The 22,564-nt window shown below is 34.8% G+C and overlaps 1 protein-coding gene across 15 annotated transcripts in view; it reads left to right on the forward strand.

Moving 5' to 3' along the window:
• NAALADL2 (N-acetylated alpha-linked acidic dipeptidase like 2) overlaps positions 1-22,564 on the forward strand; it is a 1,372,789-nt gene that overhangs the window by 21,767 nt on the left and 1,328,458 nt on the right. Inside the window, exons 3-4 of one of the 15 annotated variants that reach the window (XM_063662435.1) lie at positions 2,989-3,061; positions 3,823-3,868. The exons of the other annotated variants lie outside the window; for them this stretch is intronic. The gene's annotated coding sequence lies outside the window, so the exon portion shown is untranslated. The remainder of the gene's footprint in view (positions 1-2,988; positions 3,062-3,822; positions 3,869-22,564) is intronic. 15 annotated transcript variants of the gene reach the window in all.

Below are 22,564 nucleotides of genomic sequence, written 5' to 3' on the forward strand. Positions count from 1 at the left end.
GCTTACTTGCAATGAATGCTCTGCAGTTGTGCAAAGTATATATGGTTCATTCCATCAAGTTACAATGAACTTCAACAGAAGGTCCTTATGCAGCTTCAGAGCCATAAGTATGCTTTGAGATAATATATGTGAAGATCTAAATAGAATGTAGGGAATGAAATAGTACTCATTCAGTGTACAGTTTAATTTTTTTCTAGTATCAAGCATTTTACCTGAGTTGCATGCAAAATGAATGTTTTATGCCAATGTTAATACTGATGACTGCAGGAATTAAGTATTGATATTTTATGTATAATTTATTTGTTTTATTAGTCTCAAGAGTATAACAGCAGTTTCTCATAAACATTCTATTGGCTATATGGGTCATATCTAGATTTAATAATCATATTTTTTCAATAAAGTTTATCAGTTTGTAGGAAAAGATGGGTAGTATTGTGGGTAAGACTGCAGAACAAAATGCTTGCACCTTTAGCCCCCTTGAATGCTTTGTGGATTTTTCCTTGGTTTAAGGTTTTTTTACTCATACTGGAAAAATACTACTACTTTAGATAGAAGTAGATTGCTATTCAAAATTACATGTGTTTCTTTTGAAAACTTTCCTTTTCTCAACATTCATTTTTACAAACTTTGTAGTAATTTATATTACAACTGAATGTGAAATAAAATTTAATGTTGCAGTTATTTCTGAAAATAGCCATAAAATATGATCATTAACCAAGGTCTGCACTTAACATGATGCTTTTGATAGCTTTGGAATTTCTATACTATAGTGCCCTTATATACTTTAAATAACTTCTGAGACAACAGTACTCTTTCTGTTTCTTCCCTCCCACCCTGTGTGTGTGTGTGTATGCATGTGAATGTGCGTGAGTTTATTGTTCTTCAAATATCTGTATGTGAAAATCACTTTTAAACACAAGTAACTTATCTGTCATCTATATACTAGGAATTTCACATCTCATTAAAATAACAATTTGAGATGGATATTGTGTGTTCTTATGGTTGTATTCTACTTAGACTATTTTAGGAATTTGTCTTATAAGATATGGTTTATTCTTCCTCAGGTTTTAAAAAAATATTTCTTATTTTTAATATTCTATTTGAAAATATTCTGTTCATTTAATATATTTTAATACAGAAAGAATGAGAAGATTAGTAGTTTGCTTATATGAGAATTCTGATTTTTGTTTTTAAATATTTTTTCTTAAATATTTCTTTTTCAATGTTATCCCATATTTCCACAAAGGTATGGTTATTGGAACATTTGTCTTTGGTTGTTGCAAAATCCTTCAGAACTCAACACAAAAACAGCTTCATTGTGTATAATGATGTAGCCACCTTCTTTTATCAAATCAGAATGCATAACCATTAGTTTTCACAAATCTGTTGAAATCAGAATTAGAGTTTCACCTCTCTATGATTATTTTAAAGTTGATTTAATAGTAGAGCAATTCTCAAAATACATAATGTATGTGTTGCAAATATTATGTATTTTTATAAAGAAATTTTTAGGGACATAAGACGAAGTGGAAAAATCTTCAGTATCATAGTTATCCCTCTATAAAATGGCTGATACTCTGAAAAATAAAGATAGATCCAGATTCAAAATGGACAAGAATTAATTTAGAGAATTAAGTCAGTGTTGGTAGAGAGGTGTCAAGATATGCGTCTTTGAATTTGAGATAATAGCTCTCATGGCACTCTCTTGAAGTGAAAGTAGGAAAAGGTGAAAGGACCATTTAAACAAGTATTAGCATGCAGCGACTAGCTAAAGTAAGCCAATTCATGTTAATAGAATTAGAATCGGGAAGGGTCTTACAACATTATGGTTTTAATCGTTTGTGTTTTAATTGATAGACTGATTATAAAATAAAGGTGCTAGTGGACTTTTTATAAAAATGATAATTCAGTAATCTTCTTTGCTTCATTGTCAGAGTTCTGTCATATCATTATAAAGCAATTTATGAGCAGTCCGTATATCTCTGGGCTTTAATTAGCCATGGGAACATGCAGAGTTTAAAAGTAAAAGTAATTGCATAGCCTCTGATAACTAGTGTGCAGTGAATCACCTTCTTTAGAAGAATGCTATGTAAAACAAACCATTGTATAGAGTAGACAGTTAAGAAAATACAGTTTTGTTACTGGATCTGCAGGGGAGATTTGCAGATTTTGTGAGATCCTGCAGAGAATCAAGCAAAATCTGCATTAGTACATTATATCCTGTGGGGAAGAACCAGCAGGACTGCTTATGGTCCTTAACTATCTCTGCTCAGTATACTTTTGTCCTGCTATGTAGAAAGCTTTCCACTTGTTGGAAACAGTAGTAATGTTGGAACAGTGAGAGAAAATGATAAAAGAATCATGAAAAATAACATCTACAGGAGAAGGACCTTTATAGTCAAGCTTCACAAGAAGACTGGGAATCAAGTTGAAGGGTCGTTAGATAAATGAATACGATTTTTCTTAAATTATTTGTTTAAGAAATAGTTATCAAATTGCAAGGAAGGAAAGCCATAGGTTGAGTGAAGAATACCTGATTTGTAGGCATATCTCAAGTTCTTTTTGTGAGAATCCTAAATACTATGTTTAATGCTATACTCTAAAGATTATCTTTTTTTTTTTTTTTTGAGATGGAGTCTTGCTCTGTCACCCAGGCTAGAGTGCAGTGTCGCAATTTTGGCTCACGGCAAGCTCTGCCTCCCGGCAAGCTCTGCCTCCCGAGTTCACGCCATTCTCCTGCCTCAGCCTCCCGAGTAGCTGGGACTACAGGCGCCTGCCACCACGCCTGGCTAATTTTTTGTATTTTTAGTAGAGACGGGGTTTCACCGTGTTAGCCAGGATGGTCTTGATTTCCTGACCTCGTGATCCGCCCACCTTGGCTTCCCAAAATGCTGGGATTACAGGTGTGAGCCACTGGGCCCGGCCAAGATGATCTTTTTTCTATTTTTCTTTTGTATTCAGATTTTTAAATTTGCTTTCTCTCTCAAGTGCCTGTTTAAAAAGAAGTGATTGAAGAACATGAAGTAAAGTAAGAAATACACGGAATCACTGGAAGTTAAAGGTAAACTTATAAATTAGGAAGCTGATAAACATATTGGTGAGGAAAATAAGGAATTCCAGAAAACCATCTCATATTTTTGAGCTATAGTATTTCTTGATTTCAACCTTTATTATTATTGTTTTTAAATATAGGCCTTATTTTCTTTGGTTTGGAAACTGATTTCACGAACTAATGTTTAAGTCCCCTTAAAAGTGTTTTATGTTTTAAAAAATAATACACATGAGACTGCAGTATTCTAACCTTATTCCAATCTGTATCTAATTTTTTAAGCATAAACAGTAGTAGTTTTTATAGCACAAAAACTTTACTGTAAGTTTAACTCTGAAATGATCATTTTTTAAAGTTAGTTGTTGGATTCATTTTTTTTTTTTGGTGCGATTTTACCTAATTTGTTAATAGTAACTTCTGGGGGGGTGAGGGAATGGGAAAGTGGTCTTATCATTAAATTATTTACATTTACCTAAATAAAATAGAAACTTATTTCTCCATCACATAACAGTGGTGGGATAGTCCAGTGGTAGAGTAGTTTGTAAGCTTTAAATAGGTTATTAAAATGAATAAGGTTGTTATAATTATGTTTTTATTTGGCAGAAACTAGCTGTCTAGTATAACAACTAGTTTCTCCAGGATTTGAATGCATTAAAGTTAATTAAAACTAATAAAATGTTTGATTTTTGACAATATTTTAATTGAATGTTAGATTAACATACAGTACATATAGTAGTTTGTGTTTTATTAGATTAAATATTTATCATTTTCAGGTAGATAACAGTACTCTAAGATGTCCTATTAGGATTCACTCTTCAGGTAAAAATGTTAATTGAAATATAATGTGCAAGTGTTAGACCATATTTTCCTTCCTCTAAGAAGTAGAATAAATTCATTCAGAATAGAAAGGAAGCAGTTAGTGGCCATGCTGTTATTTTTAAACATTTTACCATCTTTGTCAAGCAGATGGTTTATATATAAAGGCCTAAAAACTTTGGTATCTTACTTCAGGAACAATGCTTTAATGACAAAAATGTACTGGTAATTTTAAAGTATATGTAATGTGAATATTTATTATATTAATGTTTTTTAAATTTTGAAACTCCTTTTTATGCACAATGAAAACTTTTTTTTGAAGGATCCTTAAAGAGATTTTGAGTATATAGGTATGATTCTCTGTGTGTGTATGCATTTGCATGTGTGTGTTAAAAATAATTGAGTAATTGGTATTGAAAAAAGGTAATTTTGACACAATTGAACTGAAAAGCTTTATCTGTATATATCTGCACAATTAATGAAATTTGCTAGTGATTGTCTCCCAAGCCGGGACTGTTTTTGTTCACCTTTGTATCCCAAAGGCCATCCCGGTATCTGTCTAATACAGAGTTCATATTCACTTATGTTTACTGAATGAATTTCAACATCTTTTATTATAAATTCTTATCTGTTACTGTTTAGTTCAAGCTAAGATACCAAATTTGTTATATAAATTACTGAAAGTTTAAATGAATTTGAATGTTTCCAAATAGTTGTTAGGTTTGAATTATTCTGATTTTCTGCTGTGATAAGTAACCATTTGGATAAAAAATAAGATGTTTGAACTACAGCATAGTTTTTCTTTTAGTACTTTTGTAATGTTATGTCCATTTTCTGAGCATAGAAAATATATTAATCTTCTATTTCAGTCAGCTTTCACATATTTTGTTAATGTATTTGTGCTCATCTTTATTTTTTACTTGTGGTCTTACACCCTCATAACTAAAGATATACACACTTTTTTTTTAGTATTACTAAAAAAGTTTCTAATACCTCCATTTTCTTAATACCTCCATGAGCCAGTCTTTAATGTGTTTCTGTGTGTTTGTGTGTGTCTGTTCCTGTTTGCAGAACCAAAATTGCCATGCCAAAGAGACCCAACAGTTACATTGGCTTAAATGAGGTAGAAGCTTATTTCTCCTTCACACAATGGTGGTAAAGTAGTCCAGACTGTCAAAGTGGTTAGCTTCAAACAAGGTTACCAGGTCTCAAGTTCTTTCTGCTCTGCATTCTCCTATGATCCAAATTTAAGAAAGGGAGGAAAGAACAGAAGTAGTTTCCGTTTCAGCACATAGTCAGTAGTTACACATTTTCACATTCCATTGGTTAGAACAGGCTTGTCCAACCTGTGGCCCACATGCAGCCCAGGATGGCTTTGAATGTGGCCCAAGACAAATTCATAAAGTTTCTTAAAACATTATGAGATTTTTTTTTTTTTTTTTGGCTCATCAGCTATCCTTGATGCTAGTGTATTTTATGTGTGGCCCAAGACAATTCTTCTTCTTCCAGTGTGTCCCAGGGAAGCCAAAAGATTGGACCCCCCTGGGTTAGAACTTTGTCCCATGGCTACATATGGCTGCAAGGGAAGCCAGAAATGCAATCTCTCTAAGAGTGGCCACTCATTCAGCTAAAACTCTGTTACTGTGAAGCAGGGGAAAATGGATTTCAGGTGACCACTAGTAGTTGCTATGACACATTTAAATTGTATCATGTTGTTTGATAGTCCTGTCTCATTTGTACTAGGAGACAATTAAAGGATCAAGGGAAAGATGTAGTATTCCTGTTTTCCTGGAATGCACCTGCTGTGACAACCCTAATTAGGACCCCCAATGAGAACATTGAATCTTAGGAAATGATAGTTGTGCTCAAGGCCCAGGTGACCCCTGCCCCATATGAGGACTTTCTCTTCATTATCAACCTTAACAAACTTTGGGTTGGAGGGGTTTATTAAAGAGAGATTGGGTTTCATACATGAGACAAGACATTTGTTTACCCATATTTAAACACATAGTTCTTTATATAAATGTTACACTTATAGCTTGCTTCATTTTTTCCTTTTAACAGCACTTTGGTGAAGTTATAATTCCTTTTGGTGAAGTCATGATGATACTTTTAGAATATTGTCCACTGTCTGCACTCTCTTAGATTAATGAATGCAGGACCCATTAGAAGTTTGGTTTTTTTTTATGGTTTACGTAGTCTGTCTTGAAATGAGAGTCTTTTCAGATTGAACACTGTGGAACTCTGTATTTTCCAAAAACTGAGAGACTTCAAGTACTCATATATGGCTAATGGGAGTAAAAAGTATCAGTTCTTTGGAAAGCAGTTTATTAATAGTCATGAAAATTACTCTCATATATACACCCTTTAACATAATATTTTCATTTCAGCAGATATTTTTATATGTGAGAGATGATGGATTTATAATATTACTTTTGCAACATTGTAATAGCAAGGATTAGAAACAACCTGAGGCCAGGTGTGGTGGCTCACGCCTGTAATACCAACAGTTTGGGAGGCCAAGGCGGGTGGATCATGAGATCAGGAGTTCGAGACCAGCCTGGCCAACATGGTGAAACCCTGTCTCTACTAAAAATACAAAAATTAGCCGGGTGTGGTGGTGGACGCCTGTAATCCCAGCTACTCGGGAGGCTGAACTAGAATTGCTTCAACCCGGGAGGCAGAGGTTGCAGTGAGCTGATGTTGCGCCATTGCACTCCAGCTTGGGTGACAGAGCAAGACTCAGTCTCAGTTAAAAGAAAAAAAAAAAAGAACCTGAATAACGACTAAGAATTGGTTAAATAAACAATCGTACTTCCATAAAATGGAATATTATATAGCTATATAAAATGATGATAAAACTGTTTAAATACTGAACTGAAAACTCTCTAAGATTTATTCTTATGTGAAAAAAGCAAACTGCAAAACAATATGTATAAGATGCCCTCTGTATAAAAAGAAGGGAATAAAATATATTCATGTTTATATCACATAAAATATCTCTAACAGAATTATTAATAAATATGGCTGAACAAAAATTTTTTTAGGAATAATGCTGTAAACTCCCTCTTAGGAATTTTAATGTTATCCTTATTAACGTTATGTATATTTTGATATGGTAAAGGTTAAGACAAAAATTGTGGGATGTTTATTTTAGAAAAATACATTATTGCTTAGTTAGTCCAATTCTCTCTTATGCAAAAGCTGTCTTCTACAGTATCCCCACAAATTGGATATTTCTCATGTCTGAACACTGCTATTGATAGGGACTTGATTAACTTATCAGGTAGGCGGTTTTGTTCATTTAGTTCCAAAAAGAAAGCCCAAAGAAAATCTGTCTAAGGTAGGACACAATCTGGTAACTGGATATTACTAGCCTAGAGGTATTAAAAATTCAAATTGCTTCCTTGAAATAAGGGGTCAGATTGTTATGAGGAATGTGAGTGTGAAGAGAGTTCACTGTTCTTACTTGAGCCAGTGTATTCCATTGCTAAGTAGTGTTAGAATTCATTTTCTTTTATTTTTTTTTGAGACAGAGTCTCGCTCTTGCCCAGTCTGGAGTGCAGTAGCACGATCTTGGCTCACTGGAACCTCTGCCTCCTGGATTCAAGCAATTCTTGTGTCCCAGCCTCCCGAGTAGCTGGGACTACAGGCACCTGCCACCATGTCTGGCTAATTTTTTTTACTTTTAGGAGAGATGGGGTTTCACCATTTTGGCCAGGCTGATCTCGAACTCCGGATTTCAGGTGATCTGCCCCTCTCGGCCTCCCAAAGTGCTGGGATTACAGGTGTGAGCCACTGCGCCTGGTCAGAATTCATTTTCATATAAGGCTAAAATATACCCAGATTTACCTCTTCCCTGACTTATATGTATTGGATCATAACTATATTCTTTTTTTTTTTTTTGAGACGGAGTCTCACTCTTGTCACCCAGGCTTGTCACCCAGTGCAGTGGCGCGATCTAGGCTCACTGCAGTCTACGCCTCCCGGATTCAAGCTGTTCTCCTGCCTTAGCCTTCCGAGTAGCTGGGATTACAGGCACCCGCCACCATGCCTGGCTAAATTTTGTACTTGTAGTAGTGATGGGGTTTCACCATGTTGGCCATGCTGGTCTCGAAGTCCTGATCTCAGGTGATCCGCCCGCCTTGGCCTCCCAAAGTGCTGGGATTATAGGCATGAGCCACTGTGCCCGGCCTAACTATATTCTGTGACCATTATTTAAGTAAAAGCCTGTAAGTTATTTGAGAAAGAGACATTAGGATAAAGGTTCTTTGTTCTTTTGACTATCCTTCATAGGATATAATTTCCTTTATAATACTGCTTGATCATATTGCTTCTCCTCTGGACATCATTTATTAGAAATGTGGTATGTAGAAGCAAGCACCAGTCTCCAGACAGGGTCTTTTTTTTTTTTTTGGAGACAGTCTCGCTCTGTTGCCCAGGCTGGAGTGCAGTGGTGTGATCTCGGCTCACTGCAACCTCAGCCTCCCGGGTTCAAGTGATTCTTCTGCCTCAGCCTCCGGAATAGCTGGGACTACATACAGGCGTGTGCCACCATGGCTGGCTATTTTTTTTTTTTTTTTTTTTTTGAGATGGAGTCTCGCTCTGTCGCCCAGGCTAGAGTTCAGTGGCGCGATCTCAGCTCACTGCAAGCTCCGCCTCCTGGGTTCACACCATTCTCCTGCCTCAGCCTCCTGAGTAGCTGGGACTACAGGCGCTTGCCACCAAGCCCGGTTAATTTTTTCTGTTTTTTAGTAGAGACGGGGTTTCACCGTGTTAGCCGGGATGGTCTCTATCTCTTGACGTCGTGATCCGCCTGCCTTGGCCCCCCAAAGTGCTGGGCATGAGCCACCGTGCCCGGCTGAATATTTTAAGGATAGTGAAGCTCTCACCTGGTTTGTGTTAAATGGAGGTTTGTGTATGTGTGTGTGTGTTTTAATTCTAAGACATATCAGTTCATTTGGTATCTAAGACACATTGTTGTCTCATTTTGAATTTGAGGTTCATCAGAGTATGTAGATATTTTTCACATGAACCACTATTTTTTTACACAAACTGCCATTATATTGTCTGTACAATTGCCATCTTTATAGTACTTTGAAGGTTTTTACTGAAAGTATTCTTGTATTTCTCATTTACTCATCACAGAAAAATTAAGTTTTTTAAAAGCAAAAAGTTCTTAACACTTTACTATGTATCCATACAGGAATCTCCACCAACAGCATATAATTCCCTTTTCTCCACAACCTTGCCAGCATCTGTTATTTTCTCACTTTTTAAGAATAACCATTCTGACTGGTGTGAGATGGTATCTCATTGTGGGTTTGATTTGCATCTCTTTGATGATTAGTGATATGGAGCATTTTTTCATATGTGTGTTGGCTATTTCTATATCTTCTTTTGAGAAGTTCCTCTTCACGTTCTTTGCCTACTTTTTTAATGGGGTTATTTGTTTTTTGCTTGTTGATTTGTTAGTGTTCCTTAGAGATTCTGGATAATTGTCCTTTGTCGCATGCATAGCTTGAAAATATTTTCTCCCATTCTGTAGGTTGTCTGTTTACTCCATTGATAGTTTCTTTTATTGTGCAGAAGCTGTCAATTTTTGTTTTAGTTGCATTTGCTTTTGAAGTCTTAGTCATAAATTCTTTGACTAGATCAATGTCTAGAATGGTATTTCCTAGGTCTCCTTCTGGGACTTTTATAGTTTGAGATCTTACATTTAAGTCTCTAATCCTTCTTCAGTTAATTTTTGTATATCTTAACTGGTAGGAGTCCAGTTTCATTCTTCTGCAGCCAGTTTTCCCATCACCATTTATTGAATAGGGTATTCTTTCCCTGTTGTTTATTTTTGTCAACTTAATTGAAGACCAGTTGGTTGTAGGTGTGCAGCTTTATTTCAGGGATCTCTGAATTTATTTCAGGGTCTCTGCATTTTAAATGAAAAGTATTCTACTGTATAGATGCCCCATTATTTATTGATTCTGTAATTTGTTTTAATGCTTCCTTTTTGTTGGACATTTTGGTTGTTTTCAATTTGGGCTATTATAAATAAGTCAGAGGAATGCTTTCACACATCCTTAGTTATTTTTATTTTTTTCTTATGAAGAATTCCTAGAAGTAGGATTAGTAGGTCAAAGGGCAGGTATATTTTAAAATTTTTTCAGGGAAAGTTCCCAAGTGCCCTCCAGCAGTGCTCCTATCTGCAGTGTCTATTAATTTGATGGTTAAAACATGATAGGTTATTATTTTTCATTTCTGTTTTCAAATTGACTTTTATAATTGTAACTTAAGGTTAAAACCTTACTTTTTTTTTTTTATATTTCAACCTATAAATATAAGTTTTTCCGTAAATCCCTTTGGGTCCTTTAAAATTACTCTGTCTTCTAAAAGAAACATTATAACTCCAAGATGTATGCAGTTTGTGAGCCTTTGTAGTTATAAGCCTACTATGTCCTCATCCAGTTCATTGATAACAATGTTATAAACAGTTTGAGTCCAAATATAGAATCCTGACGCGTGGTACTAGAAACAGTTACTCCACATTGATAAAGATCTTCTAATAAATTAGAGTCTTGGGCAACTGTTTAGTCTGTTTTGAAACTACCTGATTGAGAGGTCATCCAGCCTATTGTTTTCCATTTTTTTCTACAAAAATTCCATGAGACTATCAGTTTTTTTTAGAGATTTCATATTAATTGGTATGCATAGTGGTTATAAAAATAAGGCCTCTGCAAATAGAGAGTACTGGGTTTGAATCCTAGCCCCATAATTGACTAGCTCCATGAACTTGGGCAGGTTGCTTTAACTTTGTATGCCCCAGTATCCTCATATTTAAAATTCCAGTAATATTTTTTCTCATAACATTATTATGAGGATTAAATAAAACATTTAATTCTTGGCATAAAATTGTGTTCAATGAGTGTTGGCTATTCCTGTCAATAACTTTGGGTGTCCAAATGTTACAGGTTAGTAATTTTAATAAAAAATTAAATTAAAATATGGCATGACTTTTTAATGAACTGATGATAGCTGTATCAGTGCTTCCTTTTATATGATCTCACAAATCATCTAAATAATAATTTTTAAAAGAATGTGTTCTAAAGATTGTCTAGGAAAGTACATGACTGTCTCCATTGTCTATTTTCTATACTCTTTGAGAAGCAGGATTTATTTTTCCATGTCATCCTTCTGTCATAGTCAGTGATCATATCTGTACTTCATCAGAAAATTCTGGGTTATAATTTGTCTAGGACTGAGGAGTTATAATTATTCATGTAAGACAGACATGTACACTTTCTTTCCATCTGCCTTAGGCTTCAGTTGGCTCTTAACTATGTTTACTATACCTTTTCCAGTTTAAGGATCATTCTCCTTGATAGAACTAAATAGGAATTGAGTAGTTCCACTTTCTCTGTCATTTGTTTCTATTCATTCAGCAAGCATTTATTGAACAGCTAAGTTTATGGCACTGCCATGAGTGCTGGAAGAAAGATGGCCCTGGGAACAGTACTTGTCTTCAGAAAGTACCAATATGAGTGTGAGTGTATGTGTGTTGGTGAGAGTGTGTAGGGGGAATTGGTGAGTGTCAACAAAAGAGGGAGGGATCACAAAATTCCATTTACAACATTTCCCTTTGTTTTAAAATATCAAGATCACTTTGTGTCTTTGCTTTACTATGTTATTTCATCAAGTGTGAGGACAAAATTATTGCTTTCAAATTTGTTTCCTGATAATTACTATTACTGTAATTTTATTGTTTTTTTGTTGTCATTGTTATACATACTTTTTTCATCATCTGGAATTTTAATTTTACAGTCAAATTCGAGTATTAAATTACTTTGCTAGTATCTTGCTGGCTGTAATATTCTCAGTCTACACCACTAGGCCTAAGTTGCCTCTCACTGTGGACTGAATCCCAAGTGTTGTTCAGAACCACATGTTGCACTTTGTAGACACATGTCACAACCAGCTTTTTCTTTGCCATATTTGTGTTTATTGTGCAGTATCATTATGTTCAATGAGTAGGAGATACAAAAATATCACCTAGGTTATATTCTATAATTTTCTATATATGACTTCGTAGATTTCTTTTGACAGAAGCATTTGTTGATGTGGTATAGGAAAGAGGGAATAATGTTTGGAAGAAGATAAATTTGTGTTTAAACCCTGATACATCTTCCAGTTAGCAGTGTAATTTTTCCTGTTCCTTGAAATCTTCAAACCAAAATTTTCATATTTGTAAGATGGGCTAATAATACTTGTCTCAGTGAATGTTAGTTATCTCTTTTTTATCCCAGACTCCTCCCTGCCCTTCCTGCCAACCTGGATCAATAGACCTGGTTACTGTTTGAGATTATTAAGTTTTGAAAACCTCTGTGACAGTCATAGATGATCTGCTCCAAGAAAATATCACTTTTTGCTTAACTACATCAACCTTACAAAGGATCATTTATCTCCTTACTCACTTTTCAGTGTCAAGAGCCACCATCATATTTTCATCCTCCTCTGGCTAGTAATAGGAATCACCTGAACTTAAAAACTTCCTTCCTGTGAATGCTCCTTATTTTTCTATGTTAATGGAATTTGGTTTCAAACTTGAAAGACTTGCCTTTCCCTTTCATGATTACTGTTTACTTGTCAACCAGTTGTTCTTATTAAAATATAATATGCCTAAACATATTTAAGAGTCTTATATATTAAATTCATAATCAAGAGATTGCCTTCGCTATTGAGAATATGAAAGTTGGAAGGTCTTTTTTTTCATAGGGAGAGGAAGAGGAGAGAGATGGTAACAATATTGACTTTGGACTAAAAAATATAAAATATGTTCATTTGTTATGGATTTCACTATTTGATTAGATGTTATTTGAAATGAAGAATGTTTTCCTGATAAATTCATATTTTGAGGCTGTATTAGTCCAGTCTTGCGCTAGTATGAAGAAATACCCAGGACTGGTTAATTTATAAAGAAAAGAGGTTTAACTGATTCACAGTTCTGTGTGGCTGGGGAGGCCTTAGGAAGCTTATAATCATGGTGAAAGGCACCTCTTCACAGGGCAGCAGGAGAGAGAGTGATTGCCAGCAGGGGAAATGCCAGATGCTTATGAAACCATCAGATTGTGTGAGAACTCACTCTGATTCAGTTACCTCTTACGGGGTTCCTCCCATGACACGTGGGGATTATGGTATTACAATTCAAGATAAGATTTGGATGGGTTCACAAAGCCAAACAGCATGAGAGGCCAATATAAAATAGCATCTCATCTTTTCACTATTCAGCTTAATGAAAATTACACGTTCTCTAAATAATGCCTTACTGAATTTAACATATTTCTACTGAAAATTTCCTCAGGCCATCGATTCACAAATTTTAATGAACAAAGTTGAAATTAAGATTCCTTTGAAAACACTGAATGTAGTCATAATGTTTCGGAGTTTGAAATTTAGGGTCACCAATTTTCATTTATGAATGAAACATTCTCATGTCATAATAGAGATGAGAGTTTTTCAATGAAGAACTAAGTATGTGTTAATGAAGAATGAGAATTAAAGTATATTTCGTCAGTGTGATTTTTGTCATTACTGAAAGTGTAAACTAACCTTAACTGTAAGGGGAGTTACTTGAAAATCAGTAATATTTACATAGTAATTGGTAAGAAGAGAGTTTATGAAATCTGTACTTTTTAGTTGTGTGTTTCTTGTAAAATTCTCCTGTTACCACTTAACTTTTCTCATTACTTGGAAGAACCTTCCACCTTCTTGTGTTTAAAACGTCTTTCTTCTCATGGGGCTTTCTGTCAGCCTTGCCATAATTTAGTTCATTTTAGTAAATGCTTTTTGAGCTCAGTGTTATACACTGTGCTAACCATGTGGGATATGCATTATATTTAAATCTCAGAGCAGGTGAAGCAATTGAGAATTTTGTTATTAGAAATAAATTATTAAGTGCCTAGCAGTTTATTCCATCATATTGGTGCAACACAGAGTGTTAACAGGCAAATTCTCTTGTTAGTCATTCTTAATCTGATATAGACATTGCCCTTAGGATAGATAAGACGTGATTATATATAATAATATAAAGGTATTTTCAAGGAGACAACTCAGATTTGTGAGGAGGGAGATAATCTTTGATAAATGGTGTTTGGAATTTTTCTTAGGGAGAAGGAAATCATTTAGATTCTTACCTAACAGCTTAGAGAAAAATAAGTCCCAACTGGAAATAGTAAAATAAAAAATCAAGCCACTGGTAAATTAGAAAAAAAAATTTGATATTACCAAATATCTGGAAAGAAAAGGAATTTCAAAGTCTAAAAGAAAGGGAACCGGTCATTAAGGAAAAGATGAACTGACTTGATTAAATAAAAATAATTCTTTACATAAAATAATTAAAAGTGAAAGAAAAAACTATTTGTAGAAAACAAAATGGATGATACTGATGTTGCATCATACTTAGAATACATTTCAGAGAAGATATTAGATTACTCAGTGATTAAGATGTATAAGGGATGACCATAAAAATAATGAGTTTAATTTTATATAATTGTGGAATTTTTTTTTTAGTTTCATAGAAATATATTTATAGGAACTAAAGTTAGAATAGTTTATGAAAACACTAAATTTCTAATTAATCTTGCAAACTGTAACGTGTAAGAATCACATACTCTGAAATTCCACCATTAATCAAGCACTCATTTATTCTGCAGATATTATTTGAAGATTTAATATCTATCTGACACAGTAGTAACTGCTAAAATGATGACTGTGAATAATAAAAGAGCTTTTTCTCAAGGGATTCAAGTTTAGGAATAGAACACGACTTCTTCCTCTGTCTTCTTCTCTTCCTTTGGTGAGTCTAGTCCACCAGTATATCTACTGTCTGTCCATCCAAAACACGTTTAATGAGTTCCTAGAATGTATTGGGCCTTGTGGTAGTTGTGGGGATATTAAGAAAAAAAGTGAAATTCTGTCATTAAGGAATTCAGTCAAGGAGATGAACAGAGGAAACTGTAGTTAAGAGATACAAGGGATATAGTGCCATTCAGAGACTAGATATCTCTAGATTTATGAGGGGAAAACATACACTGTATTAGATCTTAAAAATTAACACTAAAATATTAATGCATTTTATTTAAACTTTACATTCTAAACACAACTTTAAATGTTGTTGTTTCCAAATGTAATATCTAATGAATGAAATAATCAGAGAATTAAATATTTGTGAGAATAACATCATAACTTGTCAAAGACCCCATGAAAATTTATTAAGGTGTAATCAGATTTTGCTAAATATCTGTCCTTTTAATTTGTTAATGGTTATTTAAAGGCTAAAAACAGAGCAATAGTCTTTTTTTTTTTTGGTTTTGACGTAAAGGACAGAATTGTTATTGATAGAATAATGTGTTTGCAGGAGAGAGGAATAAACTATCAAAGAACTTTATAGATCAATTATGATATGTTCCTGTGTTGTGCTGTTATTTTTGTTTGACAGTGTTATTTATTTGTCCTGTAGTGTTTTTCATTTTCAGCCTTCCTCCCTTTTCTTTAGTTTTCTAGTTAATTTGATCTCTCCTCTTGTGTTTCCTTATAGTGTCCTAATTTTTTCAATGCTTATTCAAATGGCTTATTCATTTTTGCACTTAAAATAATTTTTCCTAAGTATATATAAATACTCAGAAATAGGTACAATTCTTACAGTACACTTGTGTGCTATATAAACTTTGAAATACAGTATACATCTTTCATGTTATAGAAATGCTCAGGTTAATTTTTAAATGATAGTTAAAAATGCTCAGAAATGGATTAATTCTAATAAAGTCCCTACCTACCCGTCAGTGTCGATGTTTATCCATTACGTTTATTTTTTCTTTCTTATCAGAGGATATGTAGTTATGCATTGGCTTAAGTGATTTCAGGCACTATACCCAATTGAACTTTTGTGCAACAAATCAAAGTATTTTAAATGAGAATTTCTGAGGACTTATGGAGAAAACTCTAAATATCTAAGGGAAGTGTGAAAGACTCAGGGACTAGACATTTTTTGAGGTAGGTCTCTAAATGTTTCCTGTTGAAATTGACCCCTAATGACTTGTAATTAGGATTAAAATCTATGAAAATTAAAGAAAAGCCAGGCGAGATCGCACCATTGCACTCCAGCCTGGGCAACAAGTGCGAAACTCTGTCTCAAAAAAAAAAAAAAGAAAATTAAAGGAAAAAAATGAATAGAAAAATCATCTATACACATTAGCTTTGTTTTGAAATGTGCATAAAATCTCGAATTTATGAAACAGTTTTCCTTGTGACTATTTTGTCCTATAACTAGAGTTTAGGCCAAATATCATTTATTTGCTATAGAGCTAGGGTTAGGATCTCATTCTTACGATTCCTAGCCCTGAGCTCTTTCCACACATTTATCCAATTCTGTTTTTAATAGTATGAAAGCATAAAACTGGATGGAATAAAACCACATGGCAGAGGTAGGAAATGAAAATAAAACCCATACTTAACGTATGCATCCCAGTGGAGCTTGTGTAGGAACTTTGAGTCACTTTAAACAGCCACTTGCTATAGGTGTACACTTACAGACTGACAACTTAGAATCACAAAACATCATGTTGGGTGAAAGTAAGGGGCAGTGATTTGCATTAAGTTGCTGCCTAAATTGGTTAATTGGCTTTCTACAGAACTCCCTTGTTTAATTTGTTTTTGAAATAATAACACACCATTAAAAATCATGCTTCTGGATTAGGAATTTGCATGCTGTAGCTTAGCTGTTCAGTTCTTATTATCAGGAATAAATCTGCAAGTGCACTAGGGCAAAAATTACCCACATAGATTTCCTCTGGGGAAGGATTAAAACTGAGAAGTCAGTGAGTTAAGCAGAGTTAGCTTCTTGATTTACAAATATCATACATAGGTGAATAATTGTCCTAAGCAACTATATAAGTACTATTCTTTCAATGTTAGCCATGAGTATTTCTATGGGAACTGTTAACAACTGTAGTACAAAGAGTGAAAACAAAAAGTTGTTTCATAGATTAATGGAGAAAAGTCATTGGTTGTATCCATGAAGGAAGAGTATAATAGGGAATTGAGTGGCACTACATTTAGTCAAAAAGAAAAACACCAATATTCAGTTGTTGGTTTTTTAAGGTAACGTATGGCTTATCATTTTCCATTTTACATGTGATCCAATTATGATACAAAATTTAAAATTACTTTTCACAATATATTTTACAAATACTGACTGGTTGTGTTTTTAGAAAATTATGACTGATTTCGAAGGAAATATTTGTCTCATATTTTGGTTGTATCTTCTGGTATGTTTTTGTTTACAGGAATATATAGTTGTAAGATTTATGGTAATTTAAATTTACCCTCTAGATAACAAGACTTTCACCTAGTGACAGCCTCTGACAATGTTTCTGAGAATTTAGGAATTAGAAGACAGTGCTATCTTACATATTGTGCAACTACACAAATACCTAGAAAATATTTGCTATTTATATGCATGATATATATATAGATAAAATAATGTTTATGATATCACTTGTTTAAACTATGGAAAATGAGTCAGTATTAGAAATCAGATTTAATTTTGGAATTTCTCTCCCTAATTCTATAAAAATATAGTGCTGATTGATAGCCTCAATAGACTATATTAACAGATATGTACTAGATATCAGTTGGAAAATATATTCAATGGCAGTATTTATGGGTAATTAACAATAAATATATTTTTCTATATTTTAAAACATATTTTGATATTTTTTACCTAGATACCATGTTTTTTGTATGTCCAGCTTTTGTTTGTTTTGTTTTGTTTTTTGAGACAGAACCTTGTTCTGTCACCCAGGCTGGAGTGCAGTGGCAGGATCTTGGCTCACTTCAGTCTCTGCCTCCTGGGCTCAAGTGATTCTTGTGCCTCAGCCTCCTGAGTAACTGGGATTACAAGTTTGTGCTACCACACCCAGCTAATTTTTGTTTTAGTAGAGACAAGGTTTTGCCATGCTGGCTAGGCTGGTCTCAAACTCCTGACCTCAAGCAACCCACCTGTCTCAACCTTCCAAAGCGTTGGGATCACAGGCGTGAGCCACCATGCCCAGCCTCAAATTCTTTATGTACTGCGTTCCTCAGCTTTCCAGGCTTTACCGCCTTACATACTCTCTACACTTGTACTGAAAAATATTTTATAAAGATGTTTATACCAAGATGAAACAAATTTATGATACATTTAGTCATCTCATATTTTGAATGCTTATACATGTGGGGTGATAGAAGTATTGAGATAGTACAAAGTTGACTAAGATTTAATTGAAGTTTAATGTTTTATTCCCTCCTAGCCTCAACTCTAAACGAATGACTAATTCTCAAACATTTTGACAATAGTGTTTACTGAGTACTTAATTTGAGTCAAGTAATATGCTAAGTATTATCCTATTTATTCACTAAAATAGGGTTATAAGAGAACATAATTATCACTATTTTTCGTATAAGAAAACTGAGGCTTAGGGGGTTGAGTACATTTACTGAAGATCTCATAAGTGAGCTTGAAAGTCAGAATTTGGCCAGGCAGTTTGATTCTATAATCCATACCTCTTATCCATTATGCACAACAGCTTTAGAAAATCTTTTTGAGGGGCAGGCGGGTGCAGGTTGGGGGTAAGGATGGTCTATCTAGCACTTCCTAAATGCCTCATTAAGTCTACTGACTAGTATATGTGATTGTATTTTCTTGCATAAAGTTATTTAGTTCTGGTAACCAAGTGTAAGCTAGCTGGTTCCTTTCTTTCCAGCTCTGTAGATGATGATTGTTAAACAATTTTTCCATTAACTGCCTCCTGTGTGTTTACCTTTGTGGTATTTATTGTGGAAGATATAGGTATGTAGAAGAATCAGGTGTTTTTTTTTTTCTCAAATAGTTTATAAAATTAAAAAAGATGGAACATGATAGTACATTGGTGAATTATCTTGGGAATGGTTTATCTTGGGAATGGTGAATTATCTTGGGAATCAAAGAAGTTTATGACAGAATTTTTAAAAATGACATATTTTAATAGAATGAGATAAGAAATGGTAATATGTGAGTTTTGAAAAGAAATTCACTCACTAATTAATTTTTGCAACAACATAAAACCAGTTAGTAAAGAACTGAGTCTAAATAGAAATAAAGGTGTGTGGCTTGCCTTTACAGATTTAGGGTTTGTTGTTTCTTCCTATTCTTCACCTAAAAAATAGCAAGGAAGAGAGGATGAGAGGATGAGGTCCAAGGTAAGGGAGAAACAAGCAAACGCTAAACAGAGCCTCTGCCATTGAAAAATACATTTGTCTGCCTGACCATGAAGTGATATCAGAGAAGGCTCCTCATGGAAGTTGGTGGTAGAAATCTGCTGTAGAATTGCCTTGATGTGCATTTCTTGAAACCATTATGTTGAGTATAGCTATGAATTGGGATATCAACAGATAGATATTTAGCTTTAAGTGGCAGTTCTTTTTCACTCTCGGAATGGTCCCACCCTACCCATCTGCTTCAAAAGGCTACTCTTTCTTCCTTTTTCTGTTTTTTGGTATCCCTGCCTTTATGGAAGCTTTTATTTAATACTGTATATGATTTTACCCTAGGAATATGTAAATCTCCAAAATATACTTAGAATATATTTATGTTAGTATCCCCTTTCATCTTTGATGGTTTCTCACATCTCTCTCCACTATCACCTTACATTTTTATTAATCATATACATTCTTAAAATGTTATTCCTTACTCTTCACAGTTAATAATCTAAACCTATTATCAGATAAGAAAATGTGGATTGTTGATAGTAAAAGTGAGAGGAGCAAACGGAATTTTTATAGTGGGGCTTTACATGGTTGTAGAATAGAAGAGGTCCCAGATAGGTATCAGGATTGTGAGAGCCAGGCAATTCCAACTAAAGTAGATGCCCATTATTTGAATCTTGAAGTTGAGTAGATAAGGACTCCTTGTACATACAGGTCCGACAGGTCATAAATTAATGCCAGCAGGAGGTCAGGCATTAGGATGGGCAGATAGGAGAGTCCATATTAATCATCGCAATAAGGACACTAGAAGATGATACCAATCCTGGGTCCAGATTATTCTCCAGCCAGTGAGCCTATAAGAAAATCAATTAATTAATTACAACTTGTTTGGAGATTGACTTATCGCATAAAATTGAAGGTAGATTCTGGCTAGCATGAGCAAAAGGCAGATAGAAGGAAGAGGTTATAGGGAAGTTTAGTAGGTAAACTTGGCTGCAGTGGAGAAATGGTGTTCAGGAGTAGAGGAGTGCATTAGCATTAGTACTATAATTCTAACTGCTAGAGATAATTGGATGTTAAGATTCTTGGATAGGTAATGTGAAGCCGCCATGTATTCCTGAGGTGGGAAAGAGTAACATGAGAGGCATTCATAAAGGTGAATAAGAGTGAAGACATCCTAAGCCAACTTGGAGGTTGTATCAGATGTGGTTCTACAGTTGCAAGCAACAGAAATCAATTCTGACTGATTTAAGAAGAAGAGTGTTTACATAAGGAATGCTAGATAGCTCACAAAATTGCCAGGAGGTTTAGGAAACAGATTGAAGTCTACACAGCCAAATTATACTACCTAAATGGACTGTGGAAGATACCACTGCCATTGATGCCTGTGTTGGGGGCCCCTAAGACCACACCCAGTTTTGATGACTTGTTAGGAGGAATTACAGGACTCAACATATAGTTGTATTCATGGCTGTGATTTATTATAGTGGAAGGACACCAAACAAAATCAGCAAAGGGAAAAGGTACATGGAACAATGATTAGGAGAAACCCAGTGCAAGTTTCCAAGAGTCTTCCACTAGTGAAGTCACAGATGGTGCTTTTAATTTCTCTTATAATGAGAATAAGAGACAATAGAGGTGAAATGTTATCTACCAAGGAAGATCATTAGAGACTCAGTACCCAGGTTTTTATTGGGGGCTGGTCATGTCGGCATCCTCTGCCGGGTGCATACCAAAATTCCAGACTCTTAGAAGGAAAACGGGTATTTAGCATAAATTATGTTGTGTGTACACACAATGTAGGTACAGTGAGTTATTAGTGAATGGGGGAACCCTTCCAAGATCTGTGTTCCTAGATACCAGCCAAAGTCTGACTTCATAGGCAGATGTTTTTAAGGGTATCAGTCTCATACCTGCTGTATTAACTCTTTTCTGTCCAACACCTAATGCAGTTCTTATTCTGTGAACACAGATGGCATTGCTGCTGTTACCCCAGAAGCTTTATTTCCTGACCTCTCTGCTGCCAACAGTGTTCCTGGTTGGGCCCCTAATTCTGGGAAAATGTGTCTGATTGAGGAAGCTTAGGTTATGTGCCACACCCTTATTGCAGAAAGGCCCAGCAAGTGAGTTCCTGACATTTTCAGTTTGAGAAAAAGGTGAATTCTGCTCCCACCAAGACTCATGAGAGAAGAGTTTCCTTATCAGAGGAAGGGGGTTCAGGTGCTGAGCACTGAAAATATTATGAATGCCCACTGCAGAGGCTCTTGTGCTTCACGGTTGGAAAGAAGTAAAGTACTGCTTCATTTTACTTTTAATTATTGATGCTAAAGAACCTAATTCAAGCATAATATGAACATGTTCCTTATTGAGCCAGCAGTCCAGATCTGGTTTATAGATTTTTGTTTCATTTTTCCAGTATTTAAAACACAAACAAAACTGGATTTAAAGTCTTAAACTAGCACATGCACTGTTCATTTCACCACTCTCCCCTCCCAACCCCTCTGTCTTATTCCTTTTGCCAAGAGCTTCATATATACCACAGCTCCATCTGGCCCTGGATATATTTGAATTGATTATCCTTTGACTAAACCAGTCATTTTCAACCTTGATTGTCTGAGGCATATGTGACATATAACACTCATATATGGAACACATGTTCATGCTCGCCTTCAGATTAATGGCTCTAGCATTATAAGATAAGCTTTGTGTTATGCTAGTCATATCACTACCTCTTTCCCACTCAAGAAATCATAAGGCGTGATCAAGAGTGATGTGTTAAAGTGATAATTTGTCATCCACTTAAAATATTTGTGCTTTATTATTAGCAACATAGATTGTGTTACTCCTTGTGACTGATGGAGATACATCCAGTGTTTCTCCAACCCCTCCTTGAGTAAAAACAACTGGTCTGACTTTAGGCCACAGTTACCAGTTACCCTGGTAACTAAGGGTAGAAGGTTAGTGGCAATGAAAATAATTATATATGTGTATTAGTCCGTTTTAACAACTAAGATGGGGTAACTTATAAAGGAAAGAGGCTTAATTGACTTAAGAGTTCCACATTGCTAGGGAGGCCTCAGGAAACTTACAATCATGGTGAAAGGTGAAGAGTAGTAAGGCACCTTCTTCACAAGGTGACAGGAAGGAGAAGTGCTGAGTGAAGGGGGAAAGAGTCCCTAATAAGACCATCACATCTCGTGAGAACTCACTATTATGAGAACAGCATGTGGAAACCACCCCCAGGATTCAGTTACCTCCATCTGTTCTCTCCCTTGACACATGGGGATTATAGGGATTATGAGGATTACAATTCAAGATGAGATTTGGATGGGGACACAAAGCCTAACCCTATCATTGTGCAAAGTTAAGTATCCCTTAAATATAAAATCACAAAAGTAAGGAATAAAGTACAATCGGAATGTAAAG

Source organism: Pongo pygmaeus, chromosome 2, assembly GCF_028885625.2.
Source record: "Pongo pygmaeus isolate AG05252 chromosome 2, NHGRI_mPonPyg2-v2.0_pri, whole genome shotgun sequence".
Taxonomy (NCBI): Eukaryota; Metazoa; Chordata; class Mammalia; order Primates; family Hominidae; genus Pongo; species Pongo pygmaeus.